At 35.7% G+C, this 18,381-nt stretch overlaps 1 protein-coding gene and 1 pseudogene across 5 annotated transcripts in view; one reads left to right on the forward strand and one right to left on the reverse strand.

The window, feature by feature from the left end:
* The window catches only part of LOC104853501 (serine/threonine-protein kinase Sgk3), a 161,070-nt gene that overhangs the window by 103,938 nt on the left and 38,751 nt on the right, over positions 1-18,381 (reverse strand). Inside the window, exon 1 of one of the 5 annotated variants that reach the window (XM_033760642.1) lies at positions 16,840-16,927. The exons of 3 other annotated variants lie outside the window; for them this stretch is intronic. The gene's annotated coding sequence lies outside the window, so the exon portion shown is untranslated. Of the gene's footprint in view, positions 1-16,839; positions 16,928-18,381 lie in introns of those variants that run through there. One more of the 5 variants, XM_033760640.1, reaches the window with a different exon arrangement.
* LOC117285100 lies at positions 1,679-1,856 on the forward strand (annotated as a pseudogene).

Raw genomic sequence — 18,381 nt, forward strand, 5'->3', positions numbered from 1 at the left:
CGTCATCTCTAAAGAATTTTCTTTTATTATTAAAACCTCTTAAAGCTTCTTAGAACTTACTGAAGAAAAAGCTGTGCTATGTCTTCCTTTGAAACAACAGAAAAATAAAGTTAAGATCAAAATATAATTAAGAATATTTAATTCTTAATATTTAATTATTTAATTGACAGTTATTGGGCACTTACTATGTTATAATCACTGTTAACTGCTTTACAAGTATTATTTATTTTAAACTCAGTAACAACCTTCACAAGAAATTTATAAGGGATAGGTGAGATCTGGGAAAATTTAGAATCTCTCTTCCCTCCCCCTCCCACACTGCTGGGGACTGAATCCAGGGCACACACATGCTTAGCAAGTGCTCTACCACTGATCTTCACTCTACTATGTTATAATCACTGTTAACTGCTTTACAAGTATTATTTATTTTAAACTCAGTAACAACCTTCACAAGAAATTTATAAGGGATAGGTGAGATCTGGGAAAATTTAGAATCTCTCTTCCCTCCCCCTCCCACACTGCTGGGGACTGAATCCAGGGCACACACATGCTTAGCAAGTGCTCTACCACTGATCTTCACTCTCAGCTCATGAGGCTCTATTCTTAGCCACTATTAAATATAATCTCTCAAAGGTGTTGAAAATAAATTTTAAGTGACCAGCGTCAACTTGCTACCACTATACATGACATTCATTCAACTTGTGACCATATTATAGCATACCTTTTAAAGGGGGTATATTCTATTTTTACAAGTGATTATACCAATGTTTCAATAAAAGTTCTAATGACTGCGATAGTCCACAGACTTGTTCATCATTAATCACAGAGAGAATCATCAGAATTGGAACCTGAAGGCTGAGAGTGCAGCTCAGTAGTGGAGCATGAGCTCAGCATGAACACGGGACTGTGTTTCATCCCAACCTCCACAACAGCAAAAGTCCAGAAAGTTTCAGAAAATAAAACTTTAATTCATTACATTTCTGATGTGCTGGCAAATCCTGCTGAAGCTTCCCACCATCTTATAGTCTTTCTCCAGCACTGGTTGAAGTATTACTGGTATGGTATTTTGTTTTTCGTTGTAGTGGAGATTGAAATAGGACCTTTACACTGAGCTATATCCCCAACCTTTCTTTTTATGTTTTGTTTCGAGGCAGGATCTCATAAGTTACTAAATTGCCTAGGTAGGGCTAGAACTTGCAATCCTCCTGCTTCAGCTTTCCAGAATGCAGGGATTACAGATGTGTGCTACCATGCTGAGATGCCTAGTACTCCTCTTTTCAAAACTGAACTAGGAGCACAAACAGTATAGATGAAATTATGATAGATAAATATTAACAGCAAGAGTTTAAAAATGTTAAAAGAACTCAGTATATTTGGATGGCTTGCCTCCTGGTTTCCCCAAGAAACCTCAGACAGGTAAACTGTATTCTTTTAATAGAAGTAGGAAAATATTTCTGAGTGGGCCGGAGATTAAGCTCAGTGGTTCGGTGGCCTGCCTCATAAGTACAAGGACCCAAGTTCAATCCCTGGTACCAAAAAGAAAAAAAAAAAAGAAAAGAAAGAAAGAAAATATTTCTGATTCTCACAACTTCAACAATTTTTAAATAGAATATAATATTTGAATATATACCATTATTTGAAAGCCAGACCTTGGATTTCTGTAAAAATAAAGATGATAAGCTTTGTGCAGTGGCAGTATCGTAGCCAATGAGGATTATCTGAGGCGTGATTATTGCTAATTAAAAATAAAGATGATCAACAACACTGATACACCTTTTTTTTTTTTTTTGGTACGGGGATCCAACTCAGGACCTTGAACTTGCAAGGCATGTATAGTACCACTGAGCTAAATCCCCAGTCCAATCCACTCTTAACATTTCAAAAATGGTAAAAATGCTCCTAAAATGTATATTATCATTGGATTTTTTTATTGGAAATTACACAAATCTCCAAGACAAATATAAAATAAGCAGTGATTGTTTCTCCAACAGCTTTGCACACCTGAGCCCATTCCAAACTCCTTTTAATTATGATTTCTGCAGCAAATTCCAGTAGTACATTTTAGAACTTTTGCAATTTATGTCAGAAATACTTGTTCATACTAAATTAAAATCAAAATGGATCCGGGCTGGGGATATAGCTCAGAGGTGCCACACCTGTGTGGCAAGCGCAAGGTCCTGAGATTGATCCCCCTACCAAGACAAAAAAGGATCAAGATCTAAACATTAAAACAGAAATATTAAACCTACTTGGAAATAAAACGGGTAGAACACTTGAAGACATAGGTGGGAAATAATTTTCTAAACAGAACCTCAACTGTACAAGAAATAACAGCAAGAATCAACAAATGAGATATCAGATTTAAAAAGCTCCTGTACAGCAAAAAAATCAATCCGTAGAGTGAAGATACAACTTACAGAAAGGGAAACATTTTTTCCAGCTATTCTTAAGACAGAAGACTAACATCTAGAATTATAAAGAACTCAAAAAAATTAAATCACCCAATTAAAGATTCAGTCAAGAAACAGGCAAGAAAAATGAACAGACACATTTGAGACATTTGTAGGAAAATGGACGCACCTGGAAAATATAATGTTGAGTGAAACAAACCAGACACAGAAGCTTACATGTCACATTGTATCTCTCACTTGAGTCAGGTAAAGTACAAAGAGAATAATAAAGGATGGGTAGAAGGGGACAAGGGTTTAGATCTCTTACAACAGGGAAGTGGTTCAAGGGAACAAGGTCCAGAGGTGAGAGAAGGCAAAGGGGAAATGAGAGGAAGGCTGTACAGGAATTAATGTAAATATTATACACCATAACGTGAGCTAAGGTTAATAATATCAACAAGAATGAAAAATGGGATAGGAAAATGGGAGGAGGGATGAAGCGGGGAGGGAAAGGAAGGGGATTAAAAACAAAAGAGAAACAAGCTGTAGAAAGCACATATAACCACTCCCCAAGATGACTGTACACTGTATGTACTGAAAACATATTAGTAAAACTAAAAAAAAATTTAAAGCAATACTGTTCACCTCAATTCATCTCAAGTTAATGGCTGTGTGGAATTTTAAGTACAACTACACTACTGTTCTCTGATTCGTGTAGAATAATCCTTGGATTCATGGCAATGTCAAGCAAAATGACACTGCAAAGAGACTCTTTGTTTTCAAATAAGTCAGCAACTGGTTTTAGACAATGCAATAAAGAATCTTATTCATGCAGCATACACTAGTTAAAATTGTAAAAGTTGAAAACAACAATAAAAACTTCCTCCTATATGTAAATTTAATAGAACCATCAACTTTTAGAGGTGGAAGGAACTTTGAGTGATTTGAAGATGAAAAAAAAAGTCAAACTTGACTGAGTGTTAAGTTAGTGACAGATCCAATACTAGGGCTCAGGCCTTTTAAATTCTCTAGCAAAGGTTATTAAATAGTATAGGACATTAGACAAGTTAATTGCAGCCAACATTTATGAAGTGCATGATTTATGCCTTTCACTATGTTCTTCATTTTCACATCCATCATTTTTCTCCCAATTCAGTTCATAAGTCAGAATAAACTAATTAAAACAATAATATTTACTCCTTTGGATGTTCAGTTGCCAAAAGAATGTTGCCCCATGACCTAAAGGAAAATAGATAATTCAATTATTGCAGTAACCACGCTACTGAAGAGAATGTATTTTAATAGCACATTTTACTATCAGAAATTTCCCTCCCAGAGGTGAAAATAAATTTAGAAGGCATAAGAATGTATTTTAAAATGGACATTGTGGTTCAAACTATAATGCCAGCACTCTGGGAGACTGAGGCAGGAGGATCACAAGTTCAAGGCAAGCTTAGGCAACTTACAGAGACCTTATTTCAAAATAAAAAATATAAATGACTAGGGGTATAGCTCAGTGGAAGAGCATTTGTCTCCAAAGACACTCTCCAGTTCATTCAAGAAAATTACAGACCAATTAGATAATCCTCAATGAAAAATCTGCAAACCAAATTCAGCAACATACAAAAAGTATTGTACACCATTACCAAGTATGATTTATCCCAAGGATGCAATTCACAGATTGATTTAACATCTGAAAATAAATCAATGTAATGGACAATATTTAAAGGACAAAAACCACATGAATATCTCAAGAGATTTTTTAAAAAGACATCTGACAAAACCAGATACCTTTATTGATAAAACATGTAATAAACTAGGGATAGAAGATAATTTCCCTAATAAAAGTCATCTATAAGAAACCCACAGCTTATATCGCACATAGTGATGAAAAACTGAATGCTTTTTCCCTGAGATCAGGCATAAGTATGTCAGTTCTTATTACTTCTATTAGACATTATACTGGAGGTTCTAGCAGAGTAAAAAGGCAAGAAAAAATAAATTTTAAAAAGAAATCCAAATTGGTAAAGAAAATGTAAAATTATTTCTATGTGCAATGATATATCTTTATCCTGTATACAGAAAACTGTAAGGCAGTGATGGTGAATCTTTTAGAGCTTTCAGTGATAACAGTCAGCTGCGGCCATAGGTTTTCCACTATTCTAAGGAATACTCCAAAGTTTTTCAAACAAATAAATGAGTTCAACAAGATTAAAAAACACAAGATAAATATTAAGAAATCAATTGTACAAGAGCAATGAGCACATAAAGTGAATTAAGAAAATAATTCCATTTACAATAGCATCAAAAACAATACAATACTGAGGCATAAATTTTAACAAAAGTACAAGACTCACAGATTTGAAACTACAACTTTGTTTGCTTGTTGATTTATTCATAGTGGTGCCAGGAAGTAAATCCAGGGCCTCATGCATGGGAGGCAAGTGTTCCATGATTGAGCTACATTCCTAGCCCCAAAATACTGTTGAAAGTAAGTAAAGACCCTTGTAAATGGGAAGACAACCCATATTTAATGGACCAAAAGACAATACTGTTAAGAAGGTAACAGTCTACAAAACAATCTTCACATTCAATGCAATTCCTGTCAAAAATCCCAGTTGTCCTTTTTTCAGAAATTAATAACCTTATCCTAAAATTCATATGGAAACACATGGGACCCAAAACAATCAAAGTAATGTTGAACAAAGTTAAAAGACTCACACATCCTGATTTGTAAGTTAGGCAGAACTCTGGAAGACATTGGTATAGGAAAAGACTTTATGAACAAATCCTCAGTAGCACGGGAACTAGCAGAAAGAATCAACAACTGGGATCTCATCTTACTAAAAAGCTTCTGTACTTCAAAAGAAACCATTAGCAGAACTAAGAGACAATCTACAATGTGGGAAAAAATTTTTACCAGCTGTACCCCAGTTGTCCTTTTTTCAGAAATTAATAACCTTATCCTAAAATTCATATGGAAACACATGGGACCCAAAACAATCAAAGTAATGTTGAACAAAGTTAAAAGACTCACACATCCTGATTTCAAAATTTACTACAAAACTGTATCAATAATTAACTGTGCAGCACTGGCATTAAGTTACATCAGTGGACTTTAACTGTGAGCACAGAAATAAACCTTTATATTTATAACCAATGGATTACCAAGACAATTCAGTAAAGGAAAAACAGTCAATAAATGATGCTAGGAAAATTGGAATTCCATGCAAAGGAATTAAGTTGGGCTGGTGATTTAGCTCAAGCACAAGGTCCTGAGTTTGATCCCCAGTCCAAAAAAAAAAAAAAAAAATTAAGTTGGACCCCTACCTTATGAAATAAACAAAAATTTACTCAGCATAGATTATAATTCTAAAGAAGCAAGAGCTGAAACTATGATGTTTTTCTAAGAAAACATGAGTAAATCTCTACGAACTTGGGTTGGACAATAAGTTCTTGGATGATAGGACACTAAAAGCACAAGAAACAAAAGAAAAAATAGATAAACTTGATTTCATAAAAAATTGACTTTTGTTCTTTAAGGAAATCATCATGAAAGTTAAGTAAAACCCCAGAGAAAGGGAGAAAATATTTGTAAATCATATATTTGACGTATTCCAAAATATTTTCAAATGTAAAAATTCAATAATAAAGACAATCTAATTTTTTAAATGAACAAAGGATATGAACATTCCTTCAAAGAAGGCAAAAACTGGCCAAGAAGCACGTGAAAAGATGCATACTATGGGATGTGCAAATCAAAACCATAGTGAGATACTATTTCACATCTGCTATAATGGCTAAAATGAAAAAGATACAGATGCTAGCATGTTAAGAAATCTAAATACTGATATATCACTGGTAGGACTGCAAAATAAGGCAGACATTCTGGAAAACAGACTGGCAATTCCTCAAAAGCTAAACTATGGGAGGAAGGGACAGTAGTAGCCCTGATACCAGGTCTCAGGTTCCTTCTTGGCATGATGGAGTTTCTGGAATTAAATAGTAGTGATGGCTACACAACTCTACCACTAAGCCACTGACTTGTGGTTTAAAATGGCATGTGAACTATGTCTCAGCAAAATTGTATTTTAAGTGTTAGGTATGAGACTAATGTCTTTTCCACTTACTGCAAAGTTTTACTGCTTTTAAACTTTCCCAGTCATTCGAATTTTCTCAGCACTTTCTCACAATCTGTATTAGCCCATTTGTGCTGCTGTAAGAGAATACTTGACACACTTATTTATTTTGAGACAGGGTTCTCACTTTGTAGATCAGGCTAATCTTAAAACTGACTATGTAGCCCAAGCTGGCCTTGAAGTCATGGCAATCCTCCTGCCTCGGCCTCCAGAGTGTTGGGCTTATGGCATGCACCACCATACCCGGCATGTAAATTTTTAAAAACTCTCTCCCTTCCTTCCTCCCTCCCTCCTTCTCTTCCTATGTGTGGTACTGAGGACTGAAATCTGGACTTTCACACTGAGCTACATCCCCAGCCCTTTATTTATATTTGAGAAAGGGTCACCAAAATTCTCAAAGCCCATAATTCTGGAAGACTGGTGCCAACGTATGACAAGGGCATTCTTGCTACATCCTCATATGATAGCAGGTGGAAAGGATAAAAATGGATAAACTCTGTGTCCTTGCATGGCAGAAGAGGGCCTATACACTTCCATAAGTCCTTTTTGTTTTCCTCACTGTTTATTGGTACATTTTAGGTATACAGTACAGTTACATTCGTCATTGGGATCTTGTACATTTACATGACAGGTCTTGGTTCTCATTTTTCCACATTCCCCTGCCCTCCCTTCACCCCCTCCTCCCTTCCCTATTTAAATACTTTATTTCCATTTTATCATTTTCTCAGATCATTTTTTTCTTTTCCCTTATTTCCTTTCCCCTACCCCTCCCACTTCTCCTACACTTTTAGCCCTTTTCTTCCTATTTCACATTGTCAATTATACCATTAGGATCTTATATACAATTATAGTTTTTCACACCAGAGAAACTATTTGGTATTTATTTTTTTTTTTTTCCTCACTGTTTATTGGTACATTTTAGGTATACAGTACAGTTACATTCGTCATTGGGATCTTGTACATTTACATGACAGGTCTTGGTTCTCATTTTTCCCCATTCCCCTGCCCTCCCTTCACCCCCTCCTCCCTTCCCTATTTACAAATACTTTATCCATAAGCCCTTTTAGTAGCAGCATTAACCTCTGCCCTGGAGACCTAAGCATCTCCCAGAATGCCCCACTACCCAACACTGTTGCACTAGGAATTGTTTCCAACACATGAATTTTGGATGATAGTCTATCTTTGTCCAAGAACTTAAAATATATTTTATTAGACAGTAGGACAATTATAAATTGTAGTATATAAGAATCCCCCCAAAATTTTTCTATCATCTTTACTAAATCCCAGGCCCCAAATGACTTTCTCTATTTATTTATTTATTTATTTATTTATTTATTTATTTATTTATTTATTTATTCATTCATTCATTCATTCATTCATTCAGGTGTCAGGGATTGAACTCAGGTGCTTGGACTTGCAAGGTAGGCAGCCTAATAGCAGTTTTTGACAGTTCTACAGATAAGAACTTTTGACATTTCAAATTCTGCATGTTCAGAATTTAACACAATCACCTTTTAAATTTAAAATTTTAAGTCCTTTTCTATTAGGTAAGAATTACTTGATATTTAAAACATTTTCAATCACCTTTCTTCTTAAAATGTGGCACTAATTTCTAGATTAAAACATTCATATTTCAGAATAATAAAGTAAAATGAAAAGCCCACTTTTCAAACTCATTTAACTCATGCCTTATCAACAGATTGCAGTCTGGGTAATGTGTAAGTCAATTTCACCTGTTCTTTCTTGTTTGTTTTGGACCAGGGAGCAAACTCAGTCCTTTGAGCTTGGAGGTAGGCGCCGTCACCTGTTCTTTCTGATGAGGGGCTTTGAGAAGAGTCAGCTTTGGCCCCTTATTAACAAGAGGGGAATCTAGGACAAGCCAGAAAGACCTGTTTAGCTCAACTCCGTCCCATGTTGGCCATATGCAGCAACCCCTAAAACCTCATTAAGGCCTATCTGTTCATGTGTAAAACAAAGCTATCTAACTAAAACAAAGTTATTACGAGCATTCAATGAAATAATGTCTCTAAACCAGGTGTGATGATGTTTTCCTGTTATCGAGGCACTCAGCACGTTGCAGCAAGAGGATTATAAATTCCAGGCCAGACTAGGTACAGTATAGCAAGCCTGAGGCCAGCTTGGATTCTACAGCAAAACCCCACAGCAAACAACAACATAAGTCTCTAACATGCCCAGGAAGCAGCAGATAATAATAATAAAAAATTACTAGTTTTCGCTTTGCTCTCTGCAAGATAAAATATAGGTCTTACATGATTTAAACATCTTGATGAAAGAAAATACTTGACTTAGCATGTACAACTGAAAAGGGCAGAATTACCTAAATATTAAAAGTAAACCAACTTTTTTTTTCTAAATGTACCAAACTCAATCTTAACTACCCTGTATTCATGATGATGTCTGGTGACATAGGGGAAAATACAGTAACTATTAATATGATGGTATTATGTAATAGTTTCATTAGAAATCAATTGAGTATGCAGGTGACAAAATACTACAGATATTATCAATTAAATGGTTCTTCAAACAAGCCAACAATAACTTAAGGTTTGACAATATCTGTATTATCAGAATTTCCTCATGAAAGGTTTCATAATGAATTCTAGTCCCTGCATTTGAGAGCAATGAAGCAGAAAAAAGCCACAGTGAGGTGCTTCCAAAATACTACTAGTCCTTTGAGACAAAACCATACATACATTGTTTTAGAAAGATTTAAGACAACAACTTTACTAAAGACTTATATGAAAAAAGGATACCAAACAGAGATCTACTTTTAAGTAAAGTAACCTAAGAGCCTATTTTTAAAAATTATTTTAACAATGGCTTACATATTCACACAGGGCAGAAAGTCAAAAGGAAATACAAAAGGTACACAATGTTGGGAAGATGAGGCATTAGGATAAGGAGTTTGAGTCCAATATGAGTAACATAGCAAGGCACTGTCTCTAAAAGAAAAAAAAATCTATAAACACTATAAATTTCTTATGTATCTTCCAGAGCTTCTTTTTTTTAAAATTTCAGATAGGTGGATTCTTCCCACCTGTATTTTTTCTTTCTTTCTTTCCTTCTTTCCTTCTTTCCTTCTTTCTTTCTCTTTCTTTCTTTCTTTCTTTCTTTCTTTCTTTCTTTCTTTCTTTCTTTTTTCTTCCTCTCTCTCTTTCTTTTCCTTCCTTCCTTTCCTTTCCTTTCCCTCCATCCCTCCCTCCCTTCCTTCCTTTTTTTCTTTTTGGTACCAGGGATCACACTCAGGACCATGTGCTTGCAAGGTGGCAGCACCACTGAGCTAAATCCCCGGCTTTCCAGGCTTCTTTATGCATAAAAAAGAAAAGCTAAAACAAACTGTTATGTTTTCTTTGTCCTTATACACAGATGTGGCATTTTATACTGAATCTCACAAATTTTTAATCCTATAATGTCCAGTGGAAAATAATAGATATGTTCACATTTTAGTGGACTTTTAAAAGAGAACACAAAACCTGTAATGGTGGCACACACCTATAACCCCAGCACTTAGGATGAGGCAGGATCACTGAGACTTCAAGGCCATCCTGAACTACACAATGAGACTATGTCTCAAAGAGAGAGAAAAAAAAACTAAATAAAGAGAAGAACAAAAATAAGAAACATAAAGCAAACAAGAAAGAAGAAAAAAGAGAAATAACTTTAAGGTCAGTGGGAGTGAAAAATAATGGAATTCAAAAAGGAGACAGAATTCAAAGGAAAAAGGCACATGGTCTTATAAATCTTAAAAACTCTACTAAGACATTGAAGTATTTTATCTTTAATTAATTAAAATTTGTTTGCAGACAAAAAATTAAATTAAGTACTTATGAAAAGAGTGGTATAAAAAGAAATCAGTTAGAAAAGAAAGAATAGTACTCATATCAGGATGGCATAAACTATCAGCTATACATGACTAAAAATTATTAATATAGAATCATTTTTTTAAAATATGGTAAAATCTACTCAATAATATTAATAATGGTCCTAGTCCAAATAAGCAAATAATATAGCACTTTCATGTTTCAGTTTGAACATATTGTTGGGAGGGGGATAAAAGCATGTTTTGTTTCCATTAATGTATATTTTCTTAAAAATAGGGCTTTACTCTCAGTGCAGTTTAATTAGCTTTTGTCTTGGTGCAAAGATCCTTCTAGAGTCTGGCCCAAACTTCTTTACAGGTGAGCCTATTAGAGTGGGGTCAGCTACTTGGACCTCATCTTCCACCTCTGTCTCCTATGCAAGTGTCCCACAAAGACAGACACAAACTGCTTAGCTAGTATTGCTTCCTGTCTAAAGCTCAAGGATCCAGGCCAATCCAGGATTTCACATGCAAATCTCTACTGGTGACAATCTGGAGGGAAAGGGTTAGAATCTGGCATACCACTTTTCAAAGCTTACTGACCATTGGTCTGGGATAGCCTTCTTAGTCTTCAACTTAGTTGAAAAGAAGAAAAATTGTTTTTAAGTCAGATAGTTCAAATTTTGGATGTATTTTCTGAAGGGAACAATGATTATATCCAGTAGCTATCTTTTCACACCAAAACAGCCATTAACATAGCTGACATTTTCAGTAGGACCCCCCCCCATAAAACAATGCTGTTGCAATGATATGAACAAATATGTGTAGGTGTGTGTATATTAATTATAGTTTTTATAGCAGGACATGGTAGCACAGGCCTGTAATCCCAACACTCTGAGAGGGTAGCCCCAGTAATTTAGGGACTTAGCAAAATCATATCAGAATAAAAAATGGACTAGGGGTGCAGCACAGTGCAAAGGATATATATGACATATATATATATATATATATATATGTCATATATATTGTACATATATATGTAGTTAAAATTTTTAAATTTATGCTACTGCTGAAGGAAAAACAGTTTATTTAGAGAAGAGGAGGTAGGTGGAGACGTTTGTGGATATTTTGAATGGAATCACTGGGTATACTCAAGGGCTTTGAAGGCTGAAACCACTAGTTCTTTATAATGTCTACCTTTCCTTCCTAAGTAAAAGCTTTCTTTTCCTTATTAAAGGCCTTCTCTTAAATGTATCACCATGATTAGTATCTTCTTTGCTCATGACCAAAGTGAAGACAGTGGGATAGAGAAAAGATATGGCAAACAATTCTTGATGCAAAAGCTGGAAAAGAGTTAAAAAGAGCAAGGTTTAAAAAAAAAAAAGGAAACTAAACTCTTAGGAGGGGAAGCCACAAAAGGATAGAGGAGGCAAGTATAGCTTATATACATGTGCTTGTGCTGTTGGAAAAGAAATGGGGGTGGAGGGATCAGCATAGACTGACATCGTCTGGAAAAGCTGGGGGAGTTAGTATAACCATGAAGAGGGAGTTATGTGGGTAATGTATACCAAGTGTTACTAACCCTAAGACAGCCTATAATATAGTAAGAAACTAAGGTCAGCTGTCACACCATTGGTGGCAGCTGTGTCACACCAATTACTCCAAATAATGTACATGTATAGAGACTATTTTAAAATGTCTCAAGTTTAGCTGTTCTAATTTCTTTTTTATTATATATCTTTATTGGTATATGTCTGTAATACATAATAATTATAACCATCTTCAGCTGTTTTTCTAACTGAAATTTACAACAGCTACTTTTTTCTTGGTTTAAATCCATCATTTCTGCTGGTCTTTTAGTTATTATAATCAATTATTAGTTATTATAATCAATTACATATGAATGTTCTATTATTTTTCTTAAGTATCTTGTATTTTAGGGGTCTTTAAAATTCAAATGTTACCCTTTATAGAAGTATTTGTACTTTATATGTTGATTTGGATGGATTTGTCATTCCATCCACACTCCTCACCTCACCCCTCCATGAGCAGTAATATCAGCCAGATTTGGGGTATAGCAAGTAGCCAGGAAACAACTGGTTCAAAGATACATGGAATCTATTACATTGGTTAGCTACATAAACATGATTCTCTAATCAACAAAGCAATCTGTATAAGAGAAAATTTTAAAATAGCATTGAAAATGTGTATATTCATACAAAATCTAAGACAATATACTCTAAAATGCTAACAGTGGTTATATAGCAGCAACTGGTTTACCAGTAATTCTTAATTTCTCCTTTGATTTTTCTAAAAAAATGTAATGCTTTGGTGATTTAAATATATTTTGAAAAGATACAAAAGGGTAAACACACTAATACCAAAAGTAACAGATGATAGCAATATAACTATAAAGTAAAATATTATGCAGCCATCAAAACTAGTGATATGGACCTACAGATGTCAATGATAAAGTGTTAAAAAACAAACAAGCTGCACAGTGAGTCCTATTTTTTGAAAAAGTGTACCGATACAGAAGCAAGAAAAGTCTATAAGAATATAAAAACTTAGCAGCAGTTGTATTTGTGGGTAAGAGTAGAGAAAGAAATATTTATTTTTTGTTACATATGTTCTTCAATAGCTTGCACTTCAGAGCATGCATATATTTGTAAAAAATTAATTTTTAACTACAGTACTTTGAAAAAGGACATTGAAGAGGATATCAGAAAATGGAAAGATATTCCTTATTCTTGGAAAGGAAGAATCAACATAGTGGAAATGGCTATACTTCCAAAATTGTTATAGAGATTCAAAGCAATCCCAATCAAAATCCCAACGCAGTACCTCACAGAATTAGAAAAAACAACCTAAAATTCATTTGCAACCAGAAGAAACCTAGACTAGCAAATGCAGTTCTAGGCAACAAAGGCAAGGTAGAGGATATCACAATCCCTGACCTGAAATTATACTACAAAGCTACTCTGATAAAAACAGCATGGTACTGGCAAGAACAGACCCGAGGATCAATGGAACAAAATGGAAGATGTGGAAGCAACTCCAAACACATTCAGCCACCTTACTTATCTTTGGCAAAGAAACCAAACACTTTCACTGGAAGAAAGATAGTCTCTTTAATAAATGGTGGTGGAAAAACTGGCTTTCCACATGCTGAAGATTGAAATTAGGCCCATATCTTTCACCATGCACTAACCTAAAATTGAAATGGAGCAAAGATCTAAATAGAGCACTAAATCTGCTGTAAGAGAAACTAGGTAGAATGCTTGAGAACACAAGAGTAGGCAAAAAAGAACAAAACCCAGGTTTCACAGGAAATAGGACAAAGAATCAACAACTGGGACCTCGTCTTATACCACCAACAGAGTGAAGAGACAACTCACAGATTGGGAATATATTTTTACCAGCTTTTCAGATAAAGGAATATTATCTAGGATACATAAAGAGCTCAAAAAATCAGACCTCCCAAATTTCAAGACCCATTGCAAAAATGGGCATCTGAAATAAAAAGATACTTCTCAGATAAAGAATTAGAAATGGCAAATAAATATATGAAAAAATGTTTAGCATCACTGTCATTAGAGAGATGCAAATTAAAACAACACCAAGATTCCATCTCACTCCAGAAAGAATGACTGCTATCATAAATCAACCAATAAGAAATGCTGGTGGGGTGGTCAGGAGAAAGGACCCCTTCCTCATTGTTGGTAGGAGTGCAGACTGGTGCAACCATTATGGAAATCATTGTGGAGATTTCTCAAAAGCTAAAACAAGAGGTTCCATTCAACCTAGCTATACCTCTTCTTGGTATCTTCTTGAAAGAATTAAAAGCATCATACCATAGCAATATATGTACACCCATGTTTACAGTAGCATAGTTTGTAATAGCTAAATTATATAGGAGTACTACTCAGCCATAAAGGATGAGCTTCAGACATTTATACCTGAATGGATGGGCTTTGAAAACATACTCCTAAGTGAAATAAACTGGGAACACATGTGTAAGTACTGTATTATTTTTCTGGTGTGAGAAAATGAATGTGGAAATTAGGACTGAGATGTATAACGGATATTGGGAAATGGGAAGAAAGTGCTCAATAGGAGTACTACTCAGCCATAAAGGATGAGCTTCAGACATTTATACCTGAATGGATGGGCTTTGAAAACATACTCCTAAGTGAAATAAACTGGGAACACATGTGTAAGTACTGTATTATTTTTCTGGTGTGAGAAAATGAATGTGGAAATTAGGACTGAGATGTATAACGGATATTGGGAAATGGGAAGAAAGTGCTCAAATGCGAAGGGGACCAAGAGAAGAGGAAGGGAGAAAGGAAGGAAGGATTAAAAAAAAAGAAAATAAAGGAAAAATGGAAGCAAAGCTTTTGTACATAGGGAGAGGAGGGGGCTTCGAGGGGGATGGGATAAAATTTATTAAAATTTTTAAAAATTCATTTTAAAAAATATGTAACAGGTTAGGGTGTAGATCAGTGGCAGAGTGACTGAGACAAAACTAAAATAAAAATAAGAAAAAAAAAGGATGCACATGTAGTATTTTCTTGGGAAACTAAGGATATATTCCAAAACTCCCTTTTTCCTGATCATAGACATGTAATTAACATGTGCATTACACTGCATAGGTTATATACTGTTCCTATATGCATGTTTGTAGCATGCTTTCAACATGATTTAGCTAAATAAATACTAGCTTTGAATTGTCATTGCCAAAGAAGATGATGTAGAAATCAAACGTTGAAAGCCAATTACAGCATCAACCAGTAAAATTTCATTTCCTGTCTGAGGCTGAACTTGAGGGCTTTCAGAGGGAATTAGGGTAATGAGCAGAATCCTTGCCCTTGTCCACTTTCTCAGGTCCTTTTTTATTTCCTACACATTCCCAAAAATGTGCCTAAATTAATCTCTCTGTAGCCACAAATCTGCTGTCATTCAGAAATGAGCAAAAGAGGTTTTATTATAAGGAATCTTTATAGGGTTCCATGTTGACAAGAACTACAAAATAGGGAATTAGCACCGTTTAGATTTACCACTTTTCTCCATGAAAGAAGGAAGAAAAAAGTGAGATGAGAACGAAGTCTCCACCGTAAGGAACGGAGTAAGTAAAGGAAAACAGAGACACTGAGTTGCTTAAAATAAAGGAGCTGCTTCTATCAGAAATAACATGTTACATAATTTGAATTTTGTGAATCAGCAGTTTAGTTAGTAATTTACATGAGTCTTTTTTTTAAGAGAAAACATGAGATTGGAAAAGGTAAAGAGGTTTCTAAAACAAGGTAGATTTCAAAAGTATTTAATCCATCCCCTCACAGAAGCTTGACAGGCAGACGACTAAATCTGGCTTTATCAAAGGTTTCTTCGTACCTAACATCCCTCATAGGAAAGGCCATCTCATCGTTCATTTCTCCCTGATAGCCTTTCTCAGTTCTTCCCACCAGGTAATGGCCATATTTTCCTCTCAAACGGAAGATTAACCATCTGGAGATCAAATGTTTTAAAGATACAGAGGGTTATGTTTGAAGGATATAGTTGAGGATTTTCCTTTTTTTAAAAGCCCCTTTATAGTCCAAAACCCAGGTAATGCCAGACACTTCAAAAAAAAAAAATGACAATACTTATGATCACTGTGTTTGAACTTGCTCAGAAATCTACGTAGTGTACAGATAGAAGATAGTTTGTGTAAACACACTGTATGTTCATTTGCAATTCAAAAATTATAGAAAGAAGAGGACATTTTGGGGGAGACCATTTTCTTTTGCAAAATTCAGAAACCACAAATTCTTAGAAACGAGTAGCAAGCATTTCTGTCCTTTTTATAGAAAAAGCATTGTAACAGATAGTGTTTGAAATGAATAGACACTAGATTAGACTTGTAAATCTCTGGCACAAATCGCTTATGATGGCATTTTGAGAGGTACGTATTGAAAGGGTAAGATATCTGAAGTTTGGAATCATTCATTCTACAAATGATTTTACAAGTCTGCACGTGACAGACTTTTCATAACCTACCCTTTAATCAAGCTCTACATCTCACCAGCTGTGAAATCAGAGCTAAAACTAACATTAACATTTTCTGCCTCAGTTTCTTTACTTGTACAAAAGAGAATTTATGATGACTATCAAATTAACAAGCTCTCTTTAAAGCCAATAAGTACCATACATCTGGAGACACCTTGTAAACCATGAAACTGTCAGGTATCCTTGGTCAAACTGAATTCACAAGTGCCACTAACCTCTGTCTTGCCATAAATTACATTAGAGCAAAGTAAGCCTTCCTGCTTCAACAGACATCTCGTAATCCTGCTAAATAAGGTTTATCATCTTATTTAATCACCACCCTAGAAATTTAAATATATGGGAGGATATCAGGAGGGAGGGAAGGAGAAAACCAGCACCATGTACAAAATTTAACATTATATATATATAATCACCACAGTAACAAAATATCTTATTTATTCACCATTTCAGAAGATCCACCAATCTGGTCATTAGGCCAAGGGGCTCATTCAAAGGAGGCATTTTATTCTGGAAATGTATCCTCTATATATCTGCAAATCACAAAATAGACAACTAAAAGGCTCACTCACCAACTCAATTTTACTAGCAGATGCTAGTAAAATTACAAAATATAATTTATGTTAATGTATATAAAAATGTCCTATTTTGCAGTACACATTTCAAGTTCAATCTGACTTCTAAGCTGTGTCATATGAACTGTAAAACATTAGAAATAAAGTTCCCTTTTTAAAAAATTAGACACGATGGAGTGGCAGCTGAAGAAAAAGGGAAGTTCTATTGTCTGCAGAATTAGCTGATAGGCACCATGACAAAGGAGAGCGACCATTACACAGAAGCATTGGGAATTGACTGGACACCAGTTTACAACAGGTTGCACTCCTAGCGATCCAGACTCCCTTCCCCTGACCTACAATAGTGGAAGCCTATCTAATAGGAGTGGTAGCCAGGGGGACCAGAAGGCAAACCCAAGTCCTAAAATACGCCTGAAACTTCCTTTAATGGTTCCAGTTCTTGCTATGATATTTGGGGAACTAAAATATGCACACAGCATTTCACAGCTAGAACCACTACAATTTAATATTTTGAATTAAGAATTTGGGTTAATATTTGTAAAGCACTCAGAAAATGCCGAGTTCATAGTAAGCGCTAAATGTATGGTAAATAGAGAGGGCACTTCCCAAATGGACCGGGTGAATACTCAATGAGAGAGAATCAAAATACACAACAATCTGTTTTGTTGTTAGTTTCTTTTTTTTTTTTTTTTTACCTTGTCAAAGATTTTGAAACTAATGCTCTGCTTATTCTAGAATCTCAAGAGCACTCTGTGTAGTCCAGGACTGAAATTATTCTGTTCACCGTTCAGAAATTACCGTGCAAAATTAAGTGAAAGGGTTTTAAAGTTTCAAGAGAGGAATCCTTTCTGTTTTCTATCTTTTCATGTAACCATCACTAAAAATGACAAAATCTAAAAATTCTCGGAGCATTTCTAGACGGTACACATCAATGCTTACAAACTAACAGAACCAGTCATTTGAAGAGGGACGGAAAGGGTCCAAATGTCAGAGAACTTAAAAGGGCGACGCATGATCGCCTCATCCTCCAGGTCCGCTGACAACAGGTCCCCTGTCCACCTCACTTCCGCGGCAGCAGCGATCCCGCTCCTCGCGGACCATCCGCACGCGCTCGCACCTCGAAAGGGGTCTCCCCGCTCCGCGTTCCCGCGCTCCACTGGACCGTGCGTGGGTTAGCAACGTCCAGTTGACACGTCGTGGGCATTTAGGAGCCTCAGAGCAAGACCAGAATTCTCCTCCCGGAAACAAAGACCACAAACTCTCGAGAGTCAGGCTGGGCTTTTTCCCGGCCGGTCCACTCGGAGGTTTCCGGGACACCCAGGAGGCACACACGCTCCGCGGGGTCAGCTAACCAGGCCGACAAGCCCTCGCCCAGCCCGGTCTCCTCGCGCCCGGGAACTCCGCCTGCGGCC

The sequence above is a fragment of the Fukomys damarensis genome, unplaced genomic scaffold (assembly GCF_012274545.1).
Source record: "Fukomys damarensis isolate Sample0158 unplaced genomic scaffold, DMR_v1.0_HiC HiC_scaffold_5, whole genome shotgun sequence".
In the NCBI taxonomy this organism is placed as follows: Eukaryota; Metazoa; Chordata; class Mammalia; order Rodentia; family Bathyergidae; genus Fukomys; species Fukomys damarensis.